The sequence below is a fragment of the Falco biarmicus genome, chromosome 6 (genome assembly GCF_023638135.1).
Source record: "Falco biarmicus isolate bFalBia1 chromosome 6, bFalBia1.pri, whole genome shotgun sequence".
Lineage (NCBI taxonomy): Eukaryota > Metazoa > Chordata > Aves > Falconiformes > Falconidae > Falco > Falco biarmicus.
Genome location: NC_079293.1, coordinates 70,375,077 through 70,382,291, shown reverse-complemented (window position 1 = coordinate 70,382,291; position 7,215 = coordinate 70,375,077).

Below are 7,215 nucleotides of genomic sequence, written 5' to 3'. Positions count from 1 at the left end.
CCACCATATGGGGATAGAGGAAGTTCCTGATGGTATCACACACTTTTATTACAGTGGCCATGACAGCAGATTTCCTCACTGCAGAGCAATTTGCCAATGAGCCTAGGAGTCAAGAATGCATAGAGCCTAGTGGGCAATGGGTACTCTTTATGGGCTAGAAGAGCAGTCATAGATATGGCAGGACTTTCAGCGCATAACAGTGAGGATGATACTGAGTTTTGTTGCGGAGCTAAGCATGGAGAAACTAGGACTACTGCTGTCCTATGGAGGAAAATATGGTCCCATGAGTGCCTATTGATCTCGGTGTCTCTTTCAGTATGGGCTTCAAAGGCAGAGAGGTAGGTCAATAACAGGCACTTCTGAAACCCCTCACTCATGCATTTAAAAATAAAAAGAAAAGAATGAAAGAAACCCAACACATGTTTTGCACAGCTAAACAGCATCATTTGGGGGAAAGATGACACCATTTCCTGCCTGCATGGAAAGCCAGGGCCAAATTCAGGCCAAGGAGAGGGGAACTGCCTAAACTACCCTGTAGGAAATGCTAAAATTATGAACCGTGTTCAAACATCTAACTCAATACTGCAGAGTATTGCCTAATCCCAGGAGCTTCTCCAAGAACTGAGTGCCTACGTCCATGCAGGAACATAGGACCAGCGACACAATTTCATCTCTATTTTATGCAATTAATTTCCTTGAGATCCAAAACTGACTCTTCAGTGCATCTCACCCCCATCACTGCTGCTTATGCATTTTGCTCTGAGTCTTGAGAATGGAAAATAAGTGAGCAACCATTGTATCCTGAGAAAGCTGCTTTCTGATCCAACCACCGCATCAGGTTCCCATTACTCTGACACCATCAGTCTCGCATTTGTTCACTTGCAGAGAAGACCCTCAGTGAGAATGACTGAGAGGATGGGTTTGATGGCTCAGAAACCGCTCCAGAAAGTGAACACTGTGACCTGAGTTCAAAAAGATCTAAACCCCAGACCAGGCAAGAGTTGCAGCCACTAAGCCGCTGCAGTGTCTCATGTTTTTATGGGTCAATTGAACCATACAAGCACACAGACCCAACTAATAGCCAGCTCTCAGGTCTGAATGCAGTTTAGCACAACTTCTGGCCTATTCCTTTGTCATAATACTGCTCTTTGTCTGTGTATAGTATTTTAAGCACCTAAGGGATGTTACGCTCCAAGTCAGCAAGCTGATTTAGCTGATGCACAGGGGTGGTGGGTGGCTTCAAGAAACATGGCAGACTATTCACAAAGTAGACAACCTTAACTAAGGCCCTGTGAGTCGGCTTTTCTTGATTCAAATAGTATCTGAGCAGATTCAGATGTCTTTCTTAAATGCGGTAGCAGTATATTATCTGTGTCTCTTCATATTTTGCTAAACTTCATTCAAGATTCTGAGAGCACTTAGGATTCACAGGAATCAAAGTAACTTACCTTTACTGTGTCCTCTCCCAATTCTGAGAAATGCTACCATTAATTAAAGTGAATTCCTGACAATGTATCCTACATAGGACAAATCTTAGTTTAAAAATGTAGAAGAACAGACAAAAATTGCATATTAGTAGCTATATTTTAAACCAAAAAAAAAATCTTCACATAATAAATACATCTTATGCACATTAACTTCAAATTTACTTCAGAAAGCTATTTACAATATAAATAATTATAAATGGGAACACTTTGCAAGATATTGTTGACATAGCTAAATTGTGTTTCCTACATTACATTCCAAAGGAAAACTTCAAATTACAGATGTTATGCTACAATGTCACTAGACCTTATACATTGCAAGGCATGGGATTTGAAACACTGGCAATCGGTGTCTTTTTTTCCATAAATATAACCCGTTGGTTTAAAGGAAACATGAAATGCTTCATTATGTCTCAAGTGCTTTTTTTGCTAGATAAATAGTTTTATGCATTGAAAGATCTACCTTGGGAAAAAGTTGCAGTGCCTTAAAAGTACTTTTTCCAATAGACTTTGTTTTCTTAGAGATGTAAGGATGCCAACATTTTATAAGTGAGCAAGATTATTTCTTGCATTTCTAATCTTCCCACTGTATCGGTAGCTGAAAAGAAAAAAAAATCATGCAGTCCAAATTGCAATAAATAAAAATGTTTTAAAATTGTCTTTTGAATCCTACAATAGGTAATCTTGAGAAATTCAGTCTTGAGAAAGGGGAGTTAAATAGTGACTACAACCAGACAAAAAGCTTTGCTTCTTCCTGTATTTGATCTTGCCTTTCAAATACAGCTTCATAGATGGAGTCATAAATTACCTCTTTTCAGAAAGGGATGTATTCCTAGCAACTCAGAGCCAGATTTATCCACAGAGTTTTTGTATACATAAGTTAAATGCCACAGTGAAGTTTAACCTCACAACATATTTTTTTTTCATTAATAAATGCTCTAAGGAAATATGAAATGGAGTCACACTAGTGCTCTATCCACTCTGAACAGAAGACTATTTAATTTTTTGGCCTTCAGAATAACAGCTAAACCCTCAGCTACACCTCTAGCAGGCTTTACTAACACCAAACTGAAGGGTTATAATAAAAACTGGAGGGTTTTTTGTTTTGTTTTTTCTGTTGTTGGTTTTGGGGTTTTCTCAGTGCACAGAGCTGAAATATTTAAACCTCAATACTAAATGCAAATAAAGTAAAATAGGTCCTCCTCCGCACTGTGGAGGTATCTAGAGTTAATCCAGTATACCTACAGGAAAGCATGTTCATCCACCATTGTTCCTAATAACAAAGCCTGTATTGCCTTAAGACCCTTAGGTGTTTTCAGTAAACTTGCAAATCATGGAGAGACCAGAGCCTGAATCCATTTACTACCAGACATTAACTATAGCCACCTTAAAATAGACATAGCTAGGTCTGATCCTGGAACTGTATGCTATAATCCCCATTATATACAGCTTTGTATGCAGAACGTCTGAAACCAATGTGTGTGCTATAGCTTTGTTCCTTGACTGAAAGGTTAACTGACCTTTGGAGTAGCCAGTCTGATGTTCTGGGGTGGCTGCACCTCTTCCAGAAATGCTATGTGACCTTTTATTTTTTCCAGCTCACTCAGGATGTTCACATAAATGAACATATGGTGGTTGACATACTTAGGGACATTAATGAATAAATGCTGCACATCCAGAGATAAAAACAAGATTCAGATTAGAGTGATTAAAAGAGTTTAAAAGAGCAAAATTTCACTGTGTAACCTATGGCAGTGTTGTGGACACATCAGCAAAAGCCATTCAAAGCTTAAGAAATACTTCTGGGGCTCTTCAGTGCAGGGAGATGCACTCATTTTTTCAAAGCACGTATAAATAACCTCTATTACAGAAACACAGCCATTACAGCTATTACCTTCCATAGCTTCCATACTCACATCTTGAGATTTAAAAAAAAATAAATAAATTACAACCCCCAAACCTATTGACACTTCACAAGAAGTCAGCTTTTTTGCCCTTACATATATTAAGTAGTAGCTTACTCCACAAATATTCCCATTTGAGTCAATGGGACAAATTGCTGAGTAAGGTTCTTCTATTTTAACAATTGCTTTGCAAATTTGTCCAAAATTACAAACTCCATGCCCCTGGGCTGCGATTTTGTATAGAGGGGTTTTTTGCTTCTTTAAATAAGACATATATCAAAATCATAATGCATAAAAATCATAACACACCATCCACTGATATCAGTAAGAAATGGTTTGAAGGACCTGTGGTCACTCTGTATTTGGAGTAGCTACAAAATATTAATTTGGTGTTAATAGCAAAACAGTATTATTTCAGAGAAATGATACAACACAGCAGTTTATATTGTTTCTGTTCCAAAACACAACCTACATACCTCATTTGAAGTGGTAACCTTTAGCTAATGTGATACATTGGAAATATATTTGGTAGAAATGCCTTGCATTTTTCAGTTTTGCAAAATATCTCATCTTATCTGATTTAGAAAACAAAGAAACAAAAAAAAGAAGATGATATCCTTGAAGGATATTAAATGAAAAGTTGAATTAAATAAATATATACTAGAAAAAATAAGCTTTATACCATATTGAAAAGTACATGTAATATGAGCTGCAGTGATATTATATGCTAGAATTAAGATTGCAAACTTACTTTCATGTAGCATGCGGAGTCTAAGTCTACATTTAATGATTTCTGTCAATTGAGAAGAAATTCCTGGCTATCTAAAAAAGCAAGATGGCAAATTAGCTGACAAAAGGCATCTATCTCTAGCAGGTTGTACTGAAGTGCTAAGGAGTGCCAGTTGCTGGAATCCCATGAGAAGAGCGAGCATCAGCCTTTGCTTGTAGCACAATGTGGCTGCATGTACAGACTGCTGTACTGATATATTCCATTCATTACAGTGCATTTTTTTACATTTGTCATTGTTGTGGACTGGAACTATTGAAAATAGGATCAATAACTACAGGTTGGGGAGTTTTATTTCACTATCACAATAGATAATAATGGGGAATTTTTATTGCATAGCACACTGGCTTTTTTTCCTAGGTGAAATCATATAGAGTATAAGCATCTTATATTGTACCTGGTTTTTTTTTGAAAGTGCAGAATGCGAATACAACCGTGCCCAAACTGTGGTCTCCTGACTGCTTGTGGCCATTAGATGATAGCCAGGGAACTGCAGCTGGTCTGCAGAACTCTATTAACTTCTAATGAGAAGATTGATAACAAGAGTGCTTGGTGATCCCAAGAAACTTGAGTGCTGACAAATTCCCATTCATCCAAACTGTTTAGGAAACTCTTCTGTAATACAAAATAATATTGACACTTAGACTTATTTTTATATGTACTAGTAGGGATAATATGATACCATGTACCTCTACTCTAATTCGCTTTGCAAATTGTATTTTAATACTGTACAATGAGACTCCAAATACAAGTTTATTCATATTATTCATAGGAATAAGTGAAATAAATATGTATCCAGAACTAGATTTATCAAAAATACTTTTTCATTCCTATGCTTTAGGAATATATACAATTGTTGGGCTGAAAGAAGTCCATTTTGGTCCATTCCTTCCTCTGAGTTAACAGTTGTCAATGTTTTACTTCCCCTCAATTATTTGTCTTGCTTTTATCTTAAAACAAACAAACAAACAAAAATCTCTAGCTGCTTCTCTTTATGACCTTTATTGTTCATTTGGCAGTTAGTCAAATAAACTTCTTGCCAAATCATTTTGTTCTCATTTTGCCTTGGCTAACATTCAATGCCCTGTCTCTCATTTCTGCCACTAGTTCAAATAGTTTTAGACCATTATTTATATCTCCTCCGTGCAGAGCTTGGTGCACACCAGTGACATTTTCCCTTTCTCTTTTCCCTTGCAAAGATGACAGACCCAGTTTATTTAAAGTTTTTATTAGATCTTTCAGTCTCTTTATCTTTTGCTGAGCTCTGCTCCACCTTTTCTATTATGAGGTTTAGATAATAAAGACCAGACTGTGTTGCCCTTCCTTGTGTTCAACGTACATTTCATCAGGAGTGATCACACTGCAGTCAACAAAGATTGCTTATGGAGTAAGGTACTACTCAATTCAACATTCACAATCTGCCTTGGAGTGATCAGGACTATACACAATATTCCAAGTTCAGAGAGGTAATTTCCTCTGCTTTCAAGTACATCTCTACTTACGTGGCTTAGAATGTTATTATTTAGCTTTTGCTTCTGATTAGTTTTATTTGAAAATAGATATTTTTAACCCACCCATAGCATGCTGGTTTATATTTAGTCCCATTGATGACTCAGTCCCATATGTCGAGCTTCTTAATGTTACAAATGAAGCTAGACTTAGTGCTGATCTCATTTTAGTAACCACAAGTCCCCTTAACTCCACATTGGTGTAATAGGGAGCAGTGGTCCTGCTCCCATGGCAGTCAACTTTGAGACTTCATATAAATGCCATACAAAGAAGGACAGGTCTACCAATTGTGCCTACAAATGCCCTATTTTACTCTTTTTAGCATATGCTTTTTATTTACTCTTTTCCAAACAATTAGTGTCTCTTTGTTCATGAGATTATTAAAAATTGCAAAACGTTTCTCTGCCTCTTTTGATGTCTTCTATAAGTCTAGGACAGGCCCCGATAACATCAGCATTCTTAAGACAACTGAATTTCTTGGAACCCTGACTTTCCTCAGTATTTTTTAATGAACATATGACCAATTTTGATACCCGTAATATGTTTTGATATTCATTAAATTTTCTGCTGCAAGTAAGAAAAGAATGCCTATCTCTTTTTCAAAGTTATACCTATTACTTCACTGTATGTCCGACAGAGCAGTTACAAATTTCTATACTTTCTTAATTTACTCCAAAACTTTATCAGAAGTAGGACAAACCACCATACAGTTTCTGTCTATTCTCATCTCTCATATTTTCACACTTATGCAATTGCATTTGCATTTTACAGCAAAATTTCTAGATTCTACTGAGTTCCTTCTGTGTTTCAAATTAATACTTCATTATTCAGCCACTTAGAACCACTTTTCCTGTTTTTATAATATTACTAAATGGCATACATAGCTATAGGGTTAAATGTGTTTATCTTGGACCACTCCTAATTCCAGCCTATTCTCCCCATTTCTCCTGACAATTTTCTTTCATTTCACTCCACTACCCACCTTGTGCAACCTTGCAAAAATATGAGGACAATCTCCCATCTCTACATCAAGACAACCAAGCCCTATGTGTTTCTCAAAAGTACACTGAGAAAGGCCCTCTTTCTTTTAAATACAGTAGAAGTAAATACTTGATTGTACTAATCATAAGGATACTGCTCATTTGACTCCTTTCAAATCAAGCATGTGTAAATAACTATGCATGTGAGTACACAAGGAAATAACAATTTGAGTTCTCTCTTCTTTTTCCCCTTTTTGATTTTTGTATTGGTTAGCCATGGATGCTTTATACCATGGAGCAGCATAACATACTTGGCCATTAGGGAATAAACAGATCACCAGAAGTACACTTTTTGTTGTGTATTTCAAAGGAACACATTCCAACTTTCCGCATAAAAAGAGTGCATAGCAGTTTTGTTGGCTGGGACCTGTGGTGCACATGCAGTTCAGAAGGGCTGCCCTTGGCAGTGTTTCCAAACAGCCAGCTCTTACACAATGCACACAAATTGCTCTGCTATCTGCCCCAAGCACTCCCTGCCTAGACCTTTTCCA